This window comes from Archocentrus centrarchus, chromosome 17 (genome assembly GCF_007364275.1).
Source record: "Archocentrus centrarchus isolate MPI-CPG fArcCen1 chromosome 17, fArcCen1, whole genome shotgun sequence".
Taxonomy (NCBI): Eukaryota; Metazoa; Chordata; class Actinopteri; order Cichliformes; family Cichlidae; genus Archocentrus; species Archocentrus centrarchus.
In genome coordinates this window covers 35479222-35503382 of record NC_044362.1, presented here as the reverse complement: position 1 = coordinate 35503382, position 24161 = coordinate 35479222, and positions in this window count along the sequence as shown.

Genomic DNA, 24161 nt, shown 5'->3' with positions numbered 1-24161 from the left:
TAGGCCGACTCGTCCCCGTCTGAGATGAGTCCGATGAGAGTCATGTCGTCTGCAAACTTAATAAGCTTGACAGACTGGTGGTCAGAGGTGCAGCAGTTGGTATACAGGGAGAAGAGCAGAGGAGAGAGGACACAGCCCTGAGGAGTGCCAGTGCTGATGGTCCGGGAGTCCGAGACATTCTTCCCCAGCCTCACGTGCTGCTTCCTGTTCATCAGGAAGTCAATGATCCACCTGCAGATGGGATCTGGCACGTTCATCTGGGACAGCTTGTCTTGGAGGAGATCAGGGATGATGGTGTTGAAGGCAGAGCTGAAGTCCACAAACAGGATCCTGGCGTAGGTTCCCTGGGAGTCCAGATGCTGTAGGATGAAGTGCAGAGTCAGGTTGATGGCGTCGTCCACAGACCTGTTGGCTCTTTAGGCAAACTGCAGGGGGTCCAGAAGGGGGGCTGTGAGGGACTTGAGGTGGGACAGCACCAGACGCTCAAATGACTTCATGACCACAGAAGTCAGTGCCACAGGTCTGTAGTCATTTAGTCCAGTGATCCTTGGCTTCTTGGGGACAGGAACAATGGTAGCGGTTTTAAAGCAGACAGGCACGTGGCAAGCCTCCAGTGAGGAGTTGAAGATGTTTGTGAACAATGGGGCAAGCTCGTTAGCACAGTGTCTCAGTGTGGCAGGTGAGACACCATGTGGACCTGGAGCTTTGCGAGCTTTGACACTCCTGAACTGCTTTAGCACCTGGTCCTCCTGAATACAAAAGACTGTGGGGGTGGGGGAGGAGGGGGACTCTGGGGTGGGAGTCCTTGATGATGTGGGCTTCTCTGAGGTGTGGGGAGTGGGGGAGGTTGGGGGGTGAATATTTATGTTGGCTGTATTGTAGTTGGGACTGGTGGAGGTGTGAAGGCTGCTGAACTGACCATCAAAACGACAATAGAACTCGTTCAGTCTATTTGCAGTTTGTAGGTCGTCTGTGGAGTGGGGGGTTTTAGGCTTGTAGTTGGTAATCTGCCTAAAACCTTTCCATACAGAGGCCGCGTCGTTCTCTGAGATCTGCTGCTGTATATTCTCAGAGTGATGTGATCTAGCAGTGGCCACTTCCTTGCTAAACCTGTACTTGGCCTCTTTGTAGCAGTCTTTGTCCCCACTTTTAAAAGCCTCCCTCTTCTCTATCCACAGCTGCTTCAGTTTGGGAGTAAACCAGGGTTTGTCACTGTTATAACTCACCCTGGTGCGTGATGGCACAATGCTGTCCTCGCAGAAGTGGATATACGAGGTTACAGTGTCCGTGTAGTCATCCAGACTGTCACAGGCAGCCCTCATTGAGTCCCAGTCTGTAGTTTCGAAGCATGTGCGGAGCTCCTCCACAGCCTCACGGGTCCACTGCTTTGTTGTCCTCACCACAGGTTTTGAGAGCTTCAGCCTCTGTCTGTACGCGGGGATCAGGTGGATCATGTCGTGGTCAGAGAGGCCGAGTGCAGCGCGGGGCACCGCGTGATAAGCCCCGCTTATCGTGCTGTAGCAGTGGTCTAGTGTCTTCTCCTCTCTGGTCGGATATGTGATATATTGTTTATATTTGGGAAGTTCCTGTCTCAGGCTGGCTTTATTAAAGTCCCCAAGTACGATGATAAGAGAGTCCGGGTATGTCCGCTCCATGCACAGAATCTGCTCTGTGAGCGCGCACTGGGCCTCGTGCACGTCCGCGTCCGGCGGGATGTAAACAGCAGCCAGTATGAATGAAGCGAACTCCCGCGGAGAGTAAAACGGTTTACAGTGAATGAAAAGATATTCCAGTGAGGGAGAGCAGTGCTTAGCAATCTCTGTCACATCCGTACACCAGCCACTGTTTATGTAGAAGCAGACTCCTCCACCTGTAGCCTTGCCGGAAAGCGCAGCTTGCCGGTCTGCGCGGAGGAGATGAAATCCCTCCAACTGGAGCGCGCAGTCCGGTATCTCCTCACACAGCCATGACTCCGTGAAGCATAACACACAGGATATGGAAAAGTCTCTATTCATGCTCCTCATCAGTGTCAGTTCGTCCATCTTGTTCCTAAGTGAACGCACGTTGGAGAGGAAAATCCCAGGTAAGGCTGTGCGTAATCCACGTCTCCTTAGCCTCACAAGCACGCCAGCGCGCTTCCCTCTCTTTCGGCGTCTCACTTTCTGGGCCAGAGTGTGTAATAAATCCGCCGCAGATGCGACAAAAACAGGAAATAAATCCGAAGGTGTTGTGGACCTAATGTTGAAAAGCTCTTCTCTGGTGTAAGAATACCCAGAAGAGTGTCCAGACACAGAAATAACGCACAAAAACAAACAAAACAGAGCGCACCGAAGTACCAGGGCATCCATTCACGGCGCCATCTTGGAAACTTTGAGTACCTTGAGCCTGCTCACCTTCGTCCTCGTCGCCGCCGCTGGGAGTGCGGTCGGCCTCCTGCTCGTCTTCGTCCTCGTCGCCGCCGCTGGGAGCGCGGTCGGCCTCCTGCTCGTCTTCGTCCTCGTCGCCGCCGCTGGGAGCGCGGTCGGCCTCCTGCTCGTCTTCGTCCTCGTCGCCGCCGCTGGGAGCGCAGTCGGCCTCCTGCTCGTCTTCGTCCTCGTCGCCGCCGCTGGGAGCGCGGTCGGCCCCCTGCTCGCCTTCGTCCTCTCCACCGCCGCTGGGAACGCGGTCGGCCTCCAGACTTGTGTTTTCTTTTGTTTGGACTTTTTTCCAGCCGTGTGCTGCCGCCTTCTGTTTCGTTCCTGGTTTGTTTTTTGGACATTGTTGCTCCTTGGGATTTTGTTTTGTTTTTGTCTCGAGCCCTCCGTCCTGGTCCCCCGCCGCCCGCCCTGGTGTGGCTTTTTGTTTTCGGGTTTTGGGCCATCTGGAGCCGGCACTTGAGGGGGGGGTACTGTCATGATCCTGGGCCGGTGGCCCAGTGTTTTGGTTTCTAATTGTGAAGTTCTGTTCTATTTCTAGTTTTGGTTATAGTTTAGTATTTGAATCTTAGTTTCTTTGTTTTCTGTTTTGGTTTCTCATGTTCTGTTTTCCCTATACTCCCGTGTGTGTGTAAGTCATGACCCTCTTGTATTTAGGTTCCCTTTGGTTTAGTTCTGTGTTTCTTAGTGTCTCTCCTTTGTCCCAGGTCTGGTTTAGTTGGTCATGTTCTCACTCCTTTTGTCAGTCTGTTAAGTCTGCATTGGTGTCTTTGTTTACTTCCTGTTTTTAGTTTGATAGTTTAGTACTCCCTGTGTGTCCTGTCTAGTTTTGCTTCCCTTGTTTATTAGGTAGATTCTGTTCACCTGTGCCCTGTGTTCCCCAGCTGTTTCTTGTTACCCACCAGTACCTTCTGTATGTATTTAAGCCCCTGGGTTTGCTTTGTTCTTGGTCATGTCCTTGTCGTCTGAGGGTTAGTGTTGTCTTCACTGCCCAGCTGCGTGCTTTATGTTTCATGCTATGTTCTTGTCTTATGTCCATAGTTATGCTTATGTTTATGTTCAAGTTTAGTTACATGTACTGCTGGCACCTGTCCAGACTTATTAATTAAAGTTCCAAGCTAAAATAAGCTTTGCCTCTGAGTCCTGCACTGGGGTCCTCCGCCTTGCCTGCACCAGCGAAACGTGACAGAGCCTCTAAATATGAATGAGTGCAGTTCTACTAGTGGAAAAAACCCAAGGCCCTGGGCAGAGCAGGCCTCAGTCCTTTCCACTCACCTAAAGCATGCAGTGTTCCAGTGTGTGAGTGACAATATAGGTGACAAATAATATATAATGTGACCATTAATTCAGATTAATATAGGTACTAATAAATGATATAGTAAAATACCAATATCAGATGATTAAAAATATCCAACACTGCTGATGTCAACAATATCCAGGAAAACCACCAAAGTTTCTTATCTTTCACCCAGGAACACAAGACAGAACAAATTCCTGACTGTTAAAGTTGTTGATGATCAAAGACAGATCATCAGATCTCCTCTGCTACAGGGATAGACTCTGCTGTGAGGCTCACAGTGACAGGAACCCACACTCTGTGTTTCCTACACTGCTGAACCCCACCAGAGGGCCACATTATCAAGTAGGTGGTACACTCCTGCACTGTGTTCAACCATTGTGTCATTAATAAGTGCTGTTGTGAAGAGAATAATTCTCGGGGTGAATCAACTAGGTTCTCCTACTGATTTCAATCTTGTTGTACAGATGGAACATTGGTTGTGGATTATTCTTGCTGCTCTTTTCTTTGCTAAGGTACAAATCTCAACATGTTTGCTCTGCACAGATTTCAAAGTGAGAGCCAGATGGAAATATTTTTCATGTTGCTTTTACAGTTAATATGAATCCTTTCTGTTCCTTTTAAAACTTTATGGCTTTGTTATAATAAATATGTAAACCTGAGGAATGGTTTCTTTTCAACCATCTTCAACATTCATCTCTTCCTCTACATGTTCTGTTCTTCCTCAGAGTGTAAAGTAGAAGACAAAGTGATTCAGCCAGCAGGAGATATCACTGCTGCTGAAGGAGACACAGTTACACTTGGCTGCGCATATAAAAGAATAGCTTCATTTACATATTTGTTCTGGTACAAACAAGACATGAATGATTTTCCAAAATATGCTTTACAACAGGAGAATACTGGAACAAGAGCTAATCCTGAAGACTTCCCAAAGGAAAATTTGATGCTGAGCTCAACAAGACAACTTTTTCAGTTCCTCTGAAAATCCAGAAGCTTTAACTGTCTGCCTCTGCTGTGTATCACTGTGCTCTGCAGCCCACAGTGACAGGAAACAGCAAAACTCTCCACAAAACCCTTTGGAGCAAAGACAACAAAATACTCCATTACACCCACTAGAGGGAGCCACACACTGTTAAACCACTGATTCTAGTGCCATTGGACTGATGACAAAGACAACAGAGAAATGAAGCAGTAAATATCAGAGACAGAGCTGCCGTGAACACACAAAACTATTTGATTAGCTGAGCTGAACTGAATCAATGATGTCAAGATTAAACTGACCTGTGGAGGCCTGTCCGTGTTTCAATAAATCAATCAATCAATCAAAATACTTTATTATCCCTGAGGGGCAATTTGTTTTGAAGCCAACAGCAAGAATAAATAAATCTATAAAACAATCCAACATACAACACATGCAACCAGGGACACAATCATCTAAATGAATTCAAGAAGTTAGTATTGGGAATAAAAGAGAATTTATATCTGTTTGTTCTGCAATGTGTCAGACAGTACCTCCTTCGAGAAGGGAATAACTGATACTTTGAGGACGGGGGGTGAGTGCTATCACCCCGAATCCTTTCTACCTTTTGGGTGGCTCGAACCCTGTACAGGAGGGCAAGATCATTAAGACTTACACTTGCCACCTTGCTACACAGTTTCACAATGTTCTCTAACCTTCTTTTGTTCTTGAGGCTCAGAGAACCAAACCAACATATTAAAGAAAAAGTTAAAACAGACTCAATAAAACATTTTCATAAAACTGTTATCCACGTTAAAACCCCTAAGTTTCTGATACAAATACATACGCTGATGGGCCTTTGCACAAATGGTATGTGTATTTGCATCAAATGACAGTTTGTTGTCCAGTATAGTGCCCAAATATTGGTCTTTCTCAACTACCTCTATTTCCTGGCCATGAATATGAACAGCAGGTAAGGATGAGGTTTTCCAACAAAAGTGTATGATCATTTCCTTTGTTTTGATGCATTTATGTCCAGGAAGGAATTCCCACACCATGTTACAAAATCATCTAAAACCGGGCCATGGTCAGGCTCTGCATCATGGAGCAGAGAAATGATCACTGAGTCGTCTGCATATTTAATTATGTATCTGTTCTGATAGTGGCTCTGACACTCATTTGTGTAGATGTAATGGGTGGCTTCTTCTTCCTGTTCTCTGTGTTGTGTTGATTAATGATGATCGGACCACTGATGTGATTCGGAGGCGATCTGCATTTATTTGCTGACAAAACAGTAATAAAACTTCACAATTCGGTTGGCGATGATAAATAAACAATAATAAAAGTTAAAAGTTAAATAAACAAATAATTTTGTGAAATTCTATATAAATAAACATGAATATAACAGGTAGAGACAACTGTAAATTGTAAACACTATTAACAAAGAATTGGCATTGTTACATTCACCCCCCTAGAATTACACAAAATTATGGTTTGTACAACGCACTACACCCAGCATGACAAATAAAAACACAATCTTCAGGCAGAGAAAATCAACATCAAAAGTTTCCTATTCAAAGGATAGGAGAACTGAAGGCTTGCTTGGCGCCCAGCAAAAACCTATAGTGCTCCAAAAATAACATGTGGTGCCTCATACACCGCGCATACTCATGCGAGACAAATGAGATAAAGATGTACAAATAGCAGTACATCACTAATGCACTACATGAAAAGTCATGTAATATGCCATGAAACAAAAACAACAAAAACAAAAAATTGCTACACATGCAACTTTAGGCTTTACACATGAAGAATAGCAGTAGAACTCGGCTCCACCCCAGAACATACTCAAGTTGTGTCATGGACTCAATTAAGCGGCAAACTGGTCGAATAACCCTGCCAAAACTCAAGGTGAGTTGGTCTACTGCATCAAGTCCCCGAGGAGGACCATAGTAGACAAGCAACGGTTGCTGCAGGGGGGCAGGGGCAACAGGTGGCAGATCCACAGTAGCAGCCAGACCAACTGGAGCTGGGGCAACCACAGCGGAAGGAGCAGATGGACTGTTCGAACCAAGTGGTTCATCTAAAGATGACTGCTCGCTGACCCAAGCGGCAGTTTGGCCACATCCCATTCACTAACCCCCGAGAGAGAACCAGCCAGGGAAGGTTCAACTGTTGCTGCAGCAGTGTTCAATCCAGACATTTCAGTCACATTCCAGTCAGATGGAGAGGCATTGCTCACACTACAGGCAGGCAAGGGCACACCTGTTTCATCACCATCCGGAACTCCACTCAGGGGCAAGAAGTTGACCTGAAGCAGCAGATTGCGGTGGACTACCCATTCATGCCCATCCTGATCCCTGATCTGATAAATGTGCAAAGCTGGCTTCGGGGCACCTGGGTGGCTTAGTGGTGAAGCCGGCGACCACATACAAATGCCGCGTTGCGGTGCGGGTTCGCGTCCCGGCCCGTTGCCAATTTGCCTGCGTGTCTTCCCCTGTATCTTTCCCCATTTCCTGTCTCTCTCCAGTATGATAAAAAAAAAAGCAGGCTTTGAAGCCACCACAGTGTAGACAACCGGTTCCCACTTGTCAGAAAGCTTCTGTTTCCCTTGGGCAGCTTTGTTTGCCAGTAGCATCTTATCGCCAAGTGACAGAGGCAGACCTTTGAGCCTTTTATTGTACTGGTCACATTGTTGTTTATGCTCAGCTGTGCAGTTCTTTTGAGCCAGTCATTGCCCAGTGCAGGTCTCCCAAAAGAGACTTAACATAAGCATTATCGTCACACACAGTCTCATCACAGAGTACATTCTTGAACATTAGGTCAACTGGGAATCTAGGAACTCTCCCAAATATCAGATAGAAAGGTGCAAATCCAGTGGTCTCGTGAATGGTGCAGTTATAGACAAAAGTCATTGTGCGGATCATCTGTGGCCATTTCTGTTTGGAGCGAGGGGGCAGTGCTCTCAACATGTTGTGCACAGTTCAGTTAAACCTTTCTGGTCCGCCGTTCCCCATAGGGTGGTATGGCGAGGCATGCGACTTATCAACCCCTGACAACTTCAAGAGCTCGGCAATAAGCTCGCTTTCAAAGCTCGCTCCCTGGTCAGAGTGCAAGCGCTGGGGAATGTCATAAATGCAAAAAACATTATCCCACAGCTTCTTGACAACCCCTTTTGTGGTCTGGTCTCGACAGGGAAAGGCATGAGCCAACTTGGTAAAATGGTCCGTGACAACCAGAACATCCACCAACCTGTTGTTGCTGTCCTCTGGCAAAGGACCAATGGCGAAGCATATTCACTGACTGACTTACTGATGATGCCTTTCATTTCCATCTCCGATAAAACCTCTCTCAGCTTGTGATAGTGCGCTGGAGGGACCCGACGATAGGGAAGCCGAAGGGGGCGGTCATCGGTGAGACAAATGTGATGGACAAAACCCTTGGCTTCTCCACAATCCAACTTGTCTTTAGAAAAGACATCCTGGTAGGTAAGTATCAGATCAGCCAGCTGCTGTGTCCACTCCTCTGACACCTCACACCCCTCCAGGTCAATATCTGCCAAACCACATTCCTTCAGCCGCTGGGATGGGTCTGAAGTCCGATCTGAATTTGGGACAGGTTCAGCAGGCAATTGGCCTGTAGTCTACTGACACCCTGAGAGATGGGCAGGTCCTCAACAGCAAGACATGGAAAGACATCTACCACCTTCGCATTGCGACGCAGCGTCACAGGAGTCTTTGTTGGGTTCAAGATTTTCATTGGTACTCAGCAATCACCCTACATGGGTGTCACCACCCATCCAACAATTATGTCTCTAGGGGCTGAACGGGAGGAGGTGGGCTCCAATGTGACAGTGCTTCCAAGTGATAGATGGGCATTGCTGGGCAACTTCCCCCACACAAGATACTCCTGTTGAGGTGCAAGAGTGATAGACTGTCTTAGCTTAACTTTACCAACCTTGTCGGGCATGTCAGACCCAGACCAATGGGTCGTGCAACAAAACAATTTGAGAAATTGCTCACAGTCAGGATTAGAGGTGCTGGAGCCTACAAGCTCCCAGTACTTAACATCAGACCTCATCTTTTAGATCAAGGGTCTGATGACATTGCTTCCAATGATCAGCTCATCTCTCTGCCCTGGAACAAGGAACGTAGGGACAGTGAACTTGGAGCCATGAATCTCAATGTCGAGGTCATAAATACATTTGGGCTTTGTCATAAGGCCACCACAGCCAACAAGGACCACCTTCTCAGGCACAGGTTGAGGAACAGTGAGAACACCTGCTGCTCTTAGTTTGGACTCCCCTTCTTCACTTAATGTGCTCGACATGCTTCCTGAATCAAGCATCCCTCTCAGAGTACACTGACCACTGACTGTCACTGAAGCATAAAACGGGTCACTCACATCATCTACTCTGTGTGAGCCCACAACAATCACTTTCATGTCTTCTGGGAGAGAGCTACAACAGTTTATATAGATTGACTGCAAATCATGTTCTTTGTTGAGGGTGTCTCCAACACCGCCCATGTTACCCCTCTCATCACACGGGCAGGCTAGTTTAAATCAGCACTAGAGGGAGGAAGAGTGGGTGTGGCACCATAACGAGCGGAACGTGAACACTGAGCCCTAATATGAGCAGGACTGAAGCTGTTATGGTATAACCTATAAAGCCTGCAGTGTGCATGTGTCGAGTGATCCTTTGAACCACAGACTCTGCAGGGCTCAGGGCACCGTTTGTTACCGGAACAGGCAGGCTGACGTCAGATAGGCTGGTAAGGCCATTGTCCGCAGCAGTTGAAGTTACTGCAACAGGAGGCACATCAAGAACAGCAGGGGGCACAGACAAGCGAGCAGACTGATTTTGGCCCGCCACAACGTCATCAGAGTCATGCTGACTGCAGACCAGAGTGACTGCAGGTGGAAAGTTACAAGGGCTCTTTGGCTGGCTTGGTGCTAGGACAGCCTGAGAATCACAAGGGTGAAGAGAATCAGCCATAGTGCTCTGGCTCAAAGCTGACAACCCCACTGAGGTCTGAGACTGTGAGGCGGTCTTCCTCTTGTTCCTCATGTGATTATCCAGATGCTCCTGAACCTCAGCTGCGGTCCACTGCTCAGGTGACTTTAGCTGGAAAGTCAAGGCAAGAGTGGGGTCAGGACAGTGACTAATGAACATCATGACCACTTCAGCATTCGGGTCCTCCACAGATTTGCCTCACCTCCAAAGACACTCATCTGCGGCATCAGTGGATTTGTTAAGATGAATCCAGAGCACTTTCATGTGCCTGGGGAGTGGTTCAATAAAAAAAAAAAAAAAAAATAGACTAGCTCTTATATAGCACTCTTCTACTCAGTCAGAGCACTCAAAGCACTTACACAACATGTTTACATTTACCCATGCACTCACATTCATACAAGCACTTCCATGTTTCTACTAAGCTAAGTGCTTTTAATTAACTAACAGTCACACACATTCATACTCCAACAGGACGGTCAGAGAGCAACTTGGGGTTAAGTATCTTGCCCGAGGATACATCGGCATGTAGCCCAGAGTAGCCAGGAATCGAACTGCTGACCTTCCGATCAGTAGGTGACCTGCTCTACCTACTGAGCTACAGCCACCCCACTGAGCTACAGCCACCCCTTTCAGTCTTTCATAGGCAGATTAGAGTATGCCAGCTCACTGAAGTTCCCCTTTAATATTTCAAAGACAGCTGTGAGCAGATCAGATGTACACAGATCAGGATGACTGCACATTTCAGCATGACTGTCACATTTAACCCTCTTCAGTTAAGTTTTCATCATATCTTCCCATTCATGAACAGAAAATGTGTCAGTGTGATCACCCCTGAAATAAGGTGGAGCTCTGGCATCAGACTGTACAACAACCTTAAGCTGTGATGCATCGCTGGTAGACTGACACAGTGTAGGCTGTGGCTGGACAGTACTAGGCTGATGTATAGCAGTAAGGCTTGCTGATATGCTATCCCCTATTTGTTTAGCAAAATCACTAAACACACTACCAAGGGCCTCAACAGGAACCACCTGTGTGGGCTCAGTTTGGCTGGGCAATGGGCATGGAGCTAGCAGTGGGGACCAAAGGTGAGTTGATAAAAGATTGATCAGATGCATAGTTGGGGACATCAGGGGACACAGACCCACCCCTACCAAAACACTGTGAAGGCATCTGTTTGCTCCTTCCCACCCCTAAGGTGACACCACGCCTACAACCCACCACAGACTGAACCTTAAAGGGGTCTCCACCTGACATCATGAATAAAAACTGCCAATGGCAAAGGACAGAGAAAAAAAATGAAATAAGAAAATTTAAAAAGATGATCAAAACACACAACCGAATGTGCAGCAGAATGTAAATAAACACACAGAAACCCTCAAAAATTTCAAAGCAATAAACAAAATTAAATGTTTATACTTTTTCTATGTAGAAGTCCAATATATACTCTTCATTCAAAATACAAATCCCTTATTCACGTTTATTTCAAAACAGAAAAAGAGGGTTGGATTGTCTGAAACGTCCTTTTAACGTGTGGCAGGGCACGAGGAGTTCACTATAACAAATAACACACAAACGAAATGATGGAGAATGTGTGCAAGTGTCTCTTTATGGTGATGACACACCTTGCGTGCAGAGCAAATGGAGGGCACGCGCGGGCTGTGCTGTCCTGAAGATAGCAGCAGGAGGAGAGGAGACGAGGGTGACTGCAGCTACACCCGGGAGGTCAGACGAGTGCTGGCGATGCAACAGGTCTCACGGCACCAAGTGTAACTGGTGGTTTCTTCTTCCATTCTCTGCACTGTGTTTATTAATGATGATCGGACCACCGACGTGATTTGGAGGTGATCTCCATTTATTTGCTGACAAAACAGTAATAAAACATCACAATTCGGTTGGCGGTGATTGCTTTAAGCTCCGCTCCTGCCGAATGCCACAGGAAAAAGGGGCGTACACGGTACTACATTGAATCCAACAATTGGGGATTCAATGGGGGAGTAGCAGGTGAGAGGGGTTCGATCTGGAGATAAGGTACGGTTAAGGTGATTGGCTGTAACCTCCCATCTCTCCAGGACCTGTACACCTCCAGGACACTGGGGCGTGCAGGTCGGATCACAGCCGACCACTCTCACCCTGGGCACAGACTTTTTGACCCTCTCCCCTCAGGCAGGAGGCTACGGTCCATACGGACCAGAACCTCCCGCCATAAGAACAGTTTCTTCCCCTCTGCTGTTGGACTCATGAACAATTACCCTAAGACTGTTACCACCACCCTCCACAAACGCTGATGACCCTATGTCTATGCACCTGTCTGATTGCACTGATGTACATATTAGTGGAATATAGTTTACATTCTTTTATCTTTTAATTAGTCTCTGCACTGTATATTTTGTAAGCTCTAATATCTCTGTATATTTGCAATTTGTATACTTGTATATTGTCTTATAGTTTTTATACTTATTTGTTTTTTTTTTTTTTCTGTAAGCACGAAGTACCGCAGCAATTTCCTAATGCTGTGAACCTGTTCACCCATATGGCAATAAAAACCTTCTGATTCTTCTGATTCTGATTCTGATTCTGATTCTGCACAGTGAGGACGGTAACTAATGAATTTGGATTATTGGATTTATTGAATGGTTTCCCAGTGCGACTGAAGGCTGTTGAAAAAACAAGCAGCCTGTTCCAAAACAACATCTGCATTATCAGAATTCGGCTCCCTAGCCGGCCTTGGCTGGCAATCATATCTCTCCAGAGCTATGCGTAATGGCCGCCCTCCCCCTCAGCCCTCTCTGTGATTTGTGAAGCTGGATCTGGTGTACCAAGGCCGCTGATGAACTTCCATCACTATCAGCGAACTGTTTGGCTGGGAGCTGGCATCTGGGCTCCACAATGCCCCCACCCTCTCGTCTCCGTCTGCATCCCCTCCTGACCCTGACCCTACCCACCATACTGCTATCCCGGCTTTATATGTGCAATATGCTTTTTGCTGAGGTGTTTTTTGGAACCTCGTAAGGTGTTCTTTATGAACACAGTATGAGATGATTTTTTTGAACCTAACTATCCCAATGTATCTCTTTCTGTCTTTCTGCTAAAGGTAGCGCCGTTGAGAAACGGTTGCATGACCTCAGACATCTGTCCCCCCTGTCTGTGTTATGTTTATGCTTGTTTTGGATGGATGTTCTGTTAACTGCAATTTCCCCATTTGTGGGACTAATAAAGGCATTCTTGATTCTTGATTCTTGATTCTTGATTATACAAAACATACCTGACAAAACAGTAATAAAACATCGAAATTCAGTTGGCGATGATCGTTTTAAGCCCCTATACAAACAAAACACACAAAGACATTATTGTCTACTATAGCTGGAGTTACGATCACTAAACTTTCTAAACGTTCGCTCACTGCTCCCACCGATTGCCACAGGAAAAAGGGGGAAGGTGAGTGCAAAACTGCTCCTTATAAAGGAGTTGTCCCAGAAAAACAAACATAGGGGTACAGAAAACAATAACAAATGAAAGGTTCCGCACACCATCTAGAGTCATACAACCACATCAGGTAAGTGAAATAAACAAATAATTTTTGTGAAATTCTATATAAATAAACATGAACACTATTAACAAAGAATTGGCATTGTTACATAGAGAACAAATAAAAGTGGAGAAAGGACACATCCCTGAGAGGAACCAGTGGGGGATAAAAGCAAATCTGATAAAATACTGTTGACTCACACTCTCTGTGGTCTATCCGTTAAAAAATCCATGAGCCAAGATACCAGACCAGAATCAAGATTGCATGTCCTAATAAGACGTCTTGCAAAGATATGGGGCTGAATGCAATTTAAAGCAGATGAAAAATCTATAAAAAGAAAGCGGGAAAAATTACGTGCACCATGCAGATGCTCCTGAACCTTGTGAAGCAAAGTGCACACAGCATCCTCCACACCGCTTGTCATGGTCCTGGGCTGGTGGCCCACTGTTTTGTGTTCTTTTGGTTCTATTTCATTTATTTCTCTGATTATGTTTATTAGTTCTCTTTTGTATTCCTGTTTATTTTTAGTCCCTTGTGTTTCCCTGTGTCAAGTCTACGTGTACCTTGTCTAGTCACTTCCTGTTTTATTTTGACACTCTTGTGTTCCCCGTGCTTTGTGTTTAGTTTTGCTTCCTCTATTATTAGTTTCATTTGCTTCACCTGATGTGCCCTGGTGTTTCCTCTTCCCCTGATTACCTAATGTGTATTTAAGCCCCCAGTTTTCTTCTGTTCTTTGTCATGTCGTCGTCTATGTATCTGCTATGTGTGTTCTCCGTCCCTTGTATCCCGTAGTTTTAGTTCTGGCTTCAGCCCAGCCCAGCCCAGTTTATTTGTTATATGGTCATCTTTTCAATAAAACTACATTAAGTTCATTTTTCATTACTTCTGAGTCCTGCATTTTGGGGTCTTCCTGCTCCTGCCACACACCGACATGACAGAACAACACGACCATCACACGGACCTCGCGGACTCAGGCCAGTGGGGACGACAGCATGCTGTGTGTGTTTTCCTTCAGGAAATGGAGAAGTGGCACAATCCAGAGTCTGAATAACGCTTCCTGGGCTCTCGTCTCGCCCGAGGAGGACCCGGCTGGGGAAAGAGACCTCAGCTTCAGCACTCGCCACTCTTTCCACCTCTGCAACCGCAGCCTCGCTTGACGGCAGTCGCCCCGCCTCCGCCCGTGCCTCTGGGGATAAGGCCGGGTGGTTTCTCCGTGACACCAGGCTTGCCATCTCCTGCTGCGTCGCTTCCTAGCACCGCTCCGCTTACACATCCTGCAGTGGGGGCGGGGCTCTCAGCGTTGGAGTAAAAAGACGCAGTCAGCAAGCCATGACATGATTCCTGCGTCAGCTATGGACAATGTAATCTTGAAGTCAGTTACAGATGCTTCACATAACACGAACTCCTCTTCTGAATCTGTCCCTCCATACATCGGCTCTTCAAACACCTCTCTTATAGTGACTCACACTGTTTTACCCACCATGGAAACCAGGTCGGACATTTGTGATTTGGTGTCCAAGCTCTGTATCCTGTGGTTCCGGCTACCCTGTGTGGAGCTGGACAAGACCATCGCCCACAGGATTCATGATATGTTAACAGAACACCCCTGGCTTATGGACTCCTTGCCCACTCTAACCCAGTGTTATGCCGAGGAAATTCTTTGTTCAGCATCCCTCACTTTTCCTTCTGAGTCTCCCAAGGTGACTGTTTCTAACAAACCGGCCAAGTAAACGACTGTGTGTTTTGAGATTGTGAAAACCCCAGACTGTGTGTTTCGCACCTGGGCTCAACCCCAGTAGGTTTGCTGCTCCATCTTCTGTGCCTCATGCTCCTGCACCCGTTCCTTTTCTGCTGGTGGGGGCAGCCACAGATGAGCCTGCTCCGGCACCCGTTTCTGTTCCGCGGGTGGGAGCACCAAAGCCTCAGCAGTCCACGCTGCCTGCAGCAGCGCTGCAGTCGTCCACACCGCCTGCAGCAGCCCCCAGCCTCAGCCTCCACCTCCTGCAGCAGCCACCCCTCAGCTGTCAGAGCCCCAGCAGCCTAAGCCAGATCCCCCAGTGTCAGCATTACCTGTTTTTCATCAGTCAGTTAGCTCCTGTAGTTCTCTCCCAGTCACAGTCAGCTCCTGTAGCTGTCCCTCAGTCTGCTGTGTCAGCCCCCTCTCAGTCCCCAGTGTCACCACCCTTGCTTTAGCATCAGGTCCCCCAGTGTCAGTTTCACTTCCCTTGGTCCCCGTAGTCAGCGCTTCTGCTTTACCCCCCTCAGAAGGTTTTTTTTTATTGCCAAATGGGTGAACAGGTTCACAGCATTAGGAAATTGCTGCGGTACTTCGTGCTTACAGAAAAAACAAATAAGTATAAAAACTACAAGACAATATACAAGTATACAAATTGCAAATATACAGAGATATTAGAACTATAACTATAACACAATATTACAAAATTACAAAATATACAGTGCCGAGTAATATGTACATCAGTGCAATCAGACAGGTGCATAAACATTGGGTCATCAGCGTTTGTGGAGGGTGGTGGTAACAGTCTTAGGGTTATTGTTCATGAGTCCAACAGCAGAGGGGAAGAAACTGTTCTTATGGTGGGAGGTTCTGGTCCGTATGGACCGTAGCCTCCTGCCTGAGGGGAGAGGGTCAAAAAGTCTGTGCCCAGGGTGACAGTGGTCGGCTGTGATCCGACCTGCACGCCTCAGTGTCCTGGAGGTGTACAGGTCCTGGAGAGATGGGATGTTACAGCCAATCACCTTCTCAGCAGAGTGCACAACGCGCTGTAGTCTCTGTTTGTCCCTAGTGGTGGCTCCAGCGTACCACACAGTGATGGAGGAGGTGAGGATGGACTCAATGATGGCAGTATAGAACTGCACCATGGTCCTTGCTGGAAAGTTGAATTTCTTCAACTGCCGCAGGAAGTACATCCTCTGCTGGGCCTTTTTGACGACAGAGGTGATGGTGGGCTCCCACTTGAGGTCCTGGGTGATGGTAGTTCCCAGGAAGCGAAATTAGTCCACTGTGGTGATGGGGGTGTCAGTCAGGATGATGGAGGGTAGAGGGGCTGTGTGCTTCCTAAAGTCCACTATAATCTCCACTGTCTTCTGGGCGTTCAGTACCAGGTTATTGTGGCTGCACCAGGACACCAGACGTTTGACCTCCATCCTGTAGGCCGACTTGTCCCCGTCTGAGATGAGTCCGATGAGTGTCGTGTCATCTGCAAACTTAATAAGCTTGACAGACTGGTGGTCAGAGGTGCAGCAGTTGGTATACAGGGAGAAGAGCAGAGGAGAGAGGACACAGCCCTGAGGAGTGCCAGTGCTGATGGTCCGGGAGTCCGAGACATTCTTCCCCAGCCTCACGTGCTGCTTCCTGTTCGTCAGGAAGTCAATGATCCACCTGCAGATGGGATCAGGCACGTTCATCTGGGACAGCTTGTCTTGGAGGAGATCAGGGATGATGGTGTTGAAGGCAGAGTTGAAGTCCACAAACAGGATCCTGGCGTAGGTTCCCTGGGAGTCCAGATGCTGTAGGATGAAGTGCAGAGTCAGGTTGATGGCGTCGTCCACAGACCTGTTGGCTCTGTAGGCAAACTGCAGGGGGTCCAGAAGGGGGGCTGTGAGGGACTTGAGGTGGGACAGCACCAGACGCTCAAATGACTTCATGACCACAGAAGTCAGTGCCACAGGTCTGTAGTCATTTAGTCCAGTGATCCTTGGCTTCTTGGGGACAGGAACAATGGTAGCGGTTTTAAAGCAGACAGGCACGTGGCAAGCCTCCAGTGAGGAGTTGAAGATGTTCGTGAACAATGGGGCAAGCTCGTTAGCACAGTGTCTCAGTGTGGCAGGTGAGACACCATGTGGACCTGGAGCTTTGCGAGCTTTGACACTCCTGAACTGCTTTAGCACCTGGTCCTCCTGAATACAAAAGACTGTGGGGGTGGGGGAGGAGGGGGACTCTGGGGTGGGACTCCTTGATGATGTGGGCTTCTCTGAGGTGTGGGGAGTGGGGGAGGTTGGGGGGTGAATATTTGTGCTGGCTGTATTGTAGTTGGGACTGGTGGAGGTGTGAAGGCTGCTGAACTGACCATCAAAACGACAATAGAACTCGTTCAGTCTATTTGCAGTTTGTAGGTCGTCTGTGGAGTGGGGGGTTTTAGGCTTGTAGTTGGTAATCTGCCTAAAACCTTTCCATACAGAGGCCGCGTCGTTCTCTGAGATCTGCTGCTGTATATTCTCAGAGTGATGTGATCTAGCAGTGGCCACTTCCTTGCTAAACCTGTACTTGGCCTCTTTGTAGCAGTCTTTGTCCCCACTTTTAAAAGCCTCCCTCTTCTCTATCCACAGCTGCTTCGGTTTGGGAGTAAACCAGGGTTTGTCACTGTTATAACTCACCCTGGTGCGTGATGGCACAATGCTGTCCTCGCAGAAGTGGATATACGAGGTTACAGTGTCCGTGTAGTCATCCAGACTGTCACAGGCAGCCCTCATTGAGTCCCAGTCTGTAGTTTCGAAGCATGTGCGGAGCTCCTCCACAGCCTCACGGGTCCACTGCTTTGTTGTCCTCACCACAGGTTTTGAGAGCTTCAGCCTCTGTCTGTACGCGGGGATCAGGTGGATCATGTCGTGGTCAGAGAGGCCGAGTGCAGCGCGGGGCACTGCGTGATAAGCCCCGCTTATCGTGCTGTAGCAGTGGTCTAGTGTCTTCTCCTCTCTGGTCGGACATGTGATATATTTATATTTGGGAAGTTCCTGTCTCAGGCTGGCTTTATTAAAGTCCCCAAGTACGATGATAAGAGAGTCCGGGTGTGTCCGCTCCATGCACAGAATATGCTCTGTGAGTGCGCACTGGGCCTCGTGCACAACTACCCTCTGAAGCCTGACCCTGTCTGCCTCAGTGCAGCTGCCGTACCATACTGTGATACAGTACGTCAGCAGGCTCACAATGGATGAGCGGTAGAAGGTCAGCAGCAGGTTTGAGTCCAAGTTGTTCTTCCTGAGGACCCTCAGGAAGTGAAGTCGCTGCTGAGCCTTCTTGATAACAGCTGTGATGTTATCTGACCAAGAGAGATCAGCAGAGATGAGGACACCAAGAAACCTGAAGGTGTGGACCCTCTCCACATGCTCGCCGTTGATGTAGAGGGGAGCTGGGTCAGTCCTGTGCTTCCTGAAGTCGATGATGATCTCTTTGGTTTTCATGGTGTTCAGTACCGGTTGTTCTCTGAACACCAGGCTGTCAACTTCAGGACCTCCTCTCTGTAAGCTGCCTCATCTCCCTTCGAGATGAGTCCGACCAATGTGGTGTCGTCAGCAAATTTGACGATGAGGTTGTTATTGTGGGCCGGACTGCAGTCATGGGTGTAGAGGCAGTACAGGAGGGGGCTCAGCACAGCCCTGTGGGGAGCCAGTGCTCAGTGTGTGGTTGGAGGAGAGATGGGGGCCAAGTCTCACAGTCTGGGGCTGGTTGGTTAAGAAGTCCTTGATCCAGGAACATGTGAGAGGGGGGAGGCCCAGGGTGTGCAGTTTGGTGGTGAGAATGTCCGGGATGATTGTGTTGAACGCTGAGCTGTAATCCACAAAGAGCATGCGAGCGTAGCTCTGCTGCTGCTCCAAGTAGCTCAACACAGAGTGGAGAGCTACAGCGATGGCGTCCTCTGTGGATCTGTTTGCACGATATGCAAACTGATGGGTGTCAAAAGTGGGGGGCAGATGGTCTTTGATGTGCTGGAGAACCAGCCTCTCAAAGCACTTCATGATTACCGGTGTGAGGGCCACAGGGCGGTAATCATTTAGGCTGGTGACAGATGACCTTTTGGGGACGGGGATGATTGTGGCTGTTTTTAGGCAGGGGGGGATGACTGCTTGGGCCAGGGAGAGGTTGAAAATCCTGGTGAGAATCAGGGTGAGCTGGTGGGCACATGCTCTGATCACCTTGCCAGGTACTCCGTCTGGTCCGGCAGCCTTCCTGGGGTTCACTGCCAGGAGCACGCGCCGTACCTCATGCTCCTGGACAGTGAGTGGGGTGCAGCCTGGTGGGGGGGGGCAGGACCGGAGCAGATGGGTGGTCCTGAGGTGTCTCAAAGCGAGCAAAGAAACAGTTAAGTTCCTCTGCTAGTGACACACTCAGGTCTCCTGCAGTCACATCACAGCCTCTGAAGTTTGTGATGTTCTGATGCCCTGCCACACCTCCCGTGTGTTATTGCTGGACAGATGGGACTCTATTCTCCTCCTGTAGTCCGTTTTGGCTTTTTTAATTCCTCTTTTCAGGTCAGCTCGAGCAGCACTGTACAGAGCTCTGTCGCCTGACCTGAAGGCAGCATCACGGGTTTTGAGGAGTGAACGGACCTGGCTGTTCATCCAGGGTTTCTGGTTAGGGAAAACCCGGATGTTTTTGCTGACAGTCACATTTCCGATACAGAACTTAATGTAGTCCAGTACCGTCCCTGTGAATGTTTCTAGGTCCTCGTGTTCGAATAAGTCCCAGTCTGTGTATGCAAAGCAGTCCTGTAGGTCGGAGAGTGCGTTTTCAGGCCAGGTTGTAATGGTTTTTACAGTAGGCCTGGCTCTCCGTCTGAGGGGGGTGTATGCTGGGGTGAGCAGCAGGGAAAGATGGTCGGACTGGCCGAGGTGGGGGAGGGGTTTGGCTCTGTAAGCGTGCTTAATGTTGGAGTAAACATGGTCAAGAGTGTTCTCCCCTCTTGTGGAACATTTGACATGTTGGTGGAATTTCGGGAGTACAGTCTTTAAGTTGGCCTTGTTAAAGTCTCCCGCGATAATAAGAACACCGTCGGGGTGGAGCCGCTGCTGTTCGTTAATGGCGTTCAGCAGGAGAGAGAGCGCCATGCTAACGTTAGCATCGGGAGCTATATACACAGCTGTGACGATCACTACTGTTAGCTCTCTGGGTAGAAAAAAAGTAACTATAATATATATATATATATATATATATATATATATATATATATATATATATATATATATATATAGAGAGAGAGAGAGAGAGAGAGAGATATAGATATAGATATAGATATATATAGATATATATAGATATAGTCCATCTAAATTCATCCATTTAAAAAGAACTTCACACCTGACCATCAGTGGTTTGCTTGAAAAAATTCCAGGGGAAAGATCCCTTTACAGGCCTGGTCACTAACATCTGTCATTCCATGAGTCCATGTTCATGGAGCTATGGTGGCAGAAATTTACACTGAAACATCTGAAGGACTGAGCTCAATTGGCTTTATAATGACAGCATTCAGGTGGTAAGAGCCAGATGGGAGGACATGGATTGTGTAACATTTTTCAACAAAGTGCACCAAAATTAAAGTGTAGTATTTATTAGCACTCTAAATCAAACTCAAAAGGCTGCTGACACCACAGACAAGTAAAGTGGCAAAAAAACAATCCTTTTCTCAAACAAAAATTTGTGCAGTTTACTGTTTATTTCATTGTTGGAGAGTGTTACTCTGGCATCCCAGTAAAGCAGCCCAGTTCAGCCTTCACATTGAGGTGGTGTCACTAACTTGCCTCACCACACAACGGTGCAAGACTGTAATCAAGTTACAAAAAAGCTGAATCACAGGAGGTCCATCCAGCTGCTAACTGTCTTCTTTTCAAATCCTCTCCTGCTGCTCTCTCATGAGCACAACAACAGGCCAAAGCCAAAGTACCAGTGACGACACTGGTTCACAACAGCTAATGCTGACTTGTTCTTAAACCCCAATTAAATCCAATCCAATCCAATCCAACTTTATTTATAGAGCGATTTAAAAGACAACAAAGTTGAACAAAGCACTTCCCAGATAAAAGACAGCAATACAATACAGCACAAAAAATAAACACATAAAAAAAAAATAATAATTTAAAAGGATAAACCATAAAAGGAGTACTAAATAAAAATATATGTCCTGGAGTGGTGGCCTAGGGGAGAAGAAGAGGGTTCGTCACTGAGAGGACCCTGGTTCAAATCCTCGGGCTGGCATCACTGTGGGTCCCTGAGCAAGCCCACCCCCCCAGGTTGCTGCCCCCTGCTCCATGCTGTGCTGTGTGAACTACATACTCCATGTGTGTGATGGGTTAAATGCAGAGAATGAATTTCACTGCATGTAAATGTATGTGACAAATAAAGCTCTTTCTTCTTTCTTTCTATAAAAACAGTTCCCAAAATGACTCAAACTAACTAGAGACTGATATTTTGAAATGCCTTAGAGAAAAGTGGACTACCATCCACTTGTCATCAGTGGTGCTGAGGTGGAAAGAGTGGACACTTTCAAATACCTGGGAGTGACCATCTCACAGGACCTGTCCTGGACTCATCACATAAACATCACTGTGAAGAAGGCCAGACAGCGTCTCTACCTCCTCAGGCGGCTGAGAGACTTCAAGCTCCCACTCAAGGTGCTCAGGAACTTTTACACCTGCACCATCGAGAGCATCATGCGTGGGAGCATCACCACCTGGATGGGAAACTGCACCAAGCAGGACTTCATGGCCCTAAAAAGGGTGGTTCGTTCAGCTGAACGGACCATCAGAACCACCCTCCCCAACCTGCAGGACATTTACACCAAGCAGTGCAGGCTGAGGGCCATGAAGATCCTAAAACAGCCCAGCCACCCCGGACACTCTCTCTTCTCCCTGCTCCCATCAGGCCGGCGTTACCGCTGCCTGAGGGCTAAGACTGAAAGGTTGAAGAAGAGTTTTTACCCACAAGCCATCAGTCTGCTCAACTCTGAGCCCTAACTGGACCATTATTGCACAAAGTAAATATTATAATTTATAAAAGTGTGTATAGTGTATAGTATATAGAGTATAGTGTATAGTGTGAATTACTTTTTTTATTTTTATTCTTCTTATTTATATGTGTGTGTATATATGGTTGCAGGTACAAAATACATTTCACTGTGCATTGTACTGTGTATAACTGTGCATGTGACAAATAAACACTATCTTAATCTTAATCTTAATCTAAAAGGTGTGTTTTTAAACGAGATTTAAAGACCTCTAGTGTTGGGGCCAGCCTAACATAGAGAGGTAACCCATTCCATAGTTTAGGCGCCACCACAGAAAAAGCTCGGTCACCCTGGTGTTTCAGTCTCGACTTGGGGACAGCAAGAAGAAGCTGATCAGCCGACCTGAGGGACCTTTGTGGGGTGTATGTGTGTAAGAGATCTGTTAGGTATGTGGGGGCCATGCCACTTAAAACTTTAAAAGCAAACAATAAAATTTTAAAATTAATTCTAAAATAGACAGGCAGCCAGTGTAGAGAAGCAAGAACAGGGGTGATGTGCTCACATTTACGTGTTCCTGTCAATAGACAAGCAGCAGCATTTTGGACCATTTACAGTAAATATTTACTGCTAAAGATGTTAGTTAACAACCAATTAGAAGCTTTGACAAAGGACTTTGTTTTTAAAGTCTGTCCTGTCTGGCAGCTTTTGCAATCAGATTTATGATCTGGATGCACTGTTGGGCCAAACATTTTTGCTTTTCCAAGATAAGCTCTATTAACTTTCTATAGCTCCTCTTGTTAGTGCTTTAGAGTTAGTCTTTTCCTTTTTCTTTATTTATTAATTTGTGTTATTGTTCACATAAGTGTATACGTATTGTTAAGAGCCAGGAAAAAAGCAAGAAAGAAAAAAGAAAAAGGGTTGAAAAGGGAAAAAAGAACTCAAGGACAGAGCATAAGTCAGGGGTATTCAACTACATTTTTCTATGGGCCAAACTGTCATGAGGCTATTTGCCAGTGTGCCCCATATTTCTCGGGACACTTACTCATGTGCATACTTATTGGTCCAGTTGTCATTAAATTTTCTATTTTCGCTGTCCACCTTACGTCTCTTCTCTTTTGAATGCGACATGTTTTCATCAGAAACTGCTGTCTGGCCTCCCGCCAACTCCTCAGCAAGTAGCTATTGGATATCCTAAAAGTCGCTATATGACATCACCTAATTTGCATAATTGGTTATTTGCATGTAGTTGCAATCGAGGCTGTAGGAGAGAGGAATAACATCTTTGGAGAGACAAAAAGTGAAGAAAAAATATCTTTAGAACTACTAGGGCTGGGGAATATGGACCAAAATAATATCTCGATATTTTTTACCTGAATGGTGATATACGAAATATATCGATATTTTTTTCTTCCCAAAGGTATAAACAAAAATGCACCTCTGAGTCAAAGTTACATGTCCCAAATGTCACACAGACACTTTTATTAACATTCAGCTGTAGATGTACATGAGAAATTGCTCAAAAATAAACCACTGGCATATTTAAATAATAATGCTTCCCAAATAAATTAATGCTTTTTTTCTCCATAACAAAAGATTCGCAGCTGTGCTATTAAAATGTAAACATAAAAGATACAGAGCGAAAATAGCAAAAGGCTGACTTATTCTTATAAAAGCCAGTCTGCAGTGAAGTAGACTTCACCACAGTGTTTCCTCCTGTGTAAGATAACAAACATGTAAACAGACTGAATGAACAAACTTCCATCCTTCAGTCAGCAGGATTTGTAAATCCAGACATATATGCTGATGTAACACAGCAACGCTCTCACCCGTTCAATGCGGCGTCTATCCGCCGGCTGCATCACGAGGACACGAACAGACTCAGTTCCGCTATTAAGGTCACGTGACTTACGGCACATACCAACAGTTCGGTACTCTTGGGGGTCCAGGCGATGCCAAAGCGTCTGAATGGATGCAGTACAAAGGCTGTATGTATACAAAACACGGCGATAGCGGAGGATTTCAGGTTAACAAAAACTTCTCAAAAAGTCGCCAACCTTAGCGAGAAACCTCGCTAAATTTGTCACTAGTTGTTTTTAGGAAAAAACTCGCTAGGGGGGGTCTGAAAAGCCGCTAGCTCTAGTGACAAAGCCGCTAAGTTGGCAACACTGATAAAATTCCATTCTTCTTCTTCTTTTTCTTCTTGAGTTTAATGGCGGTTGG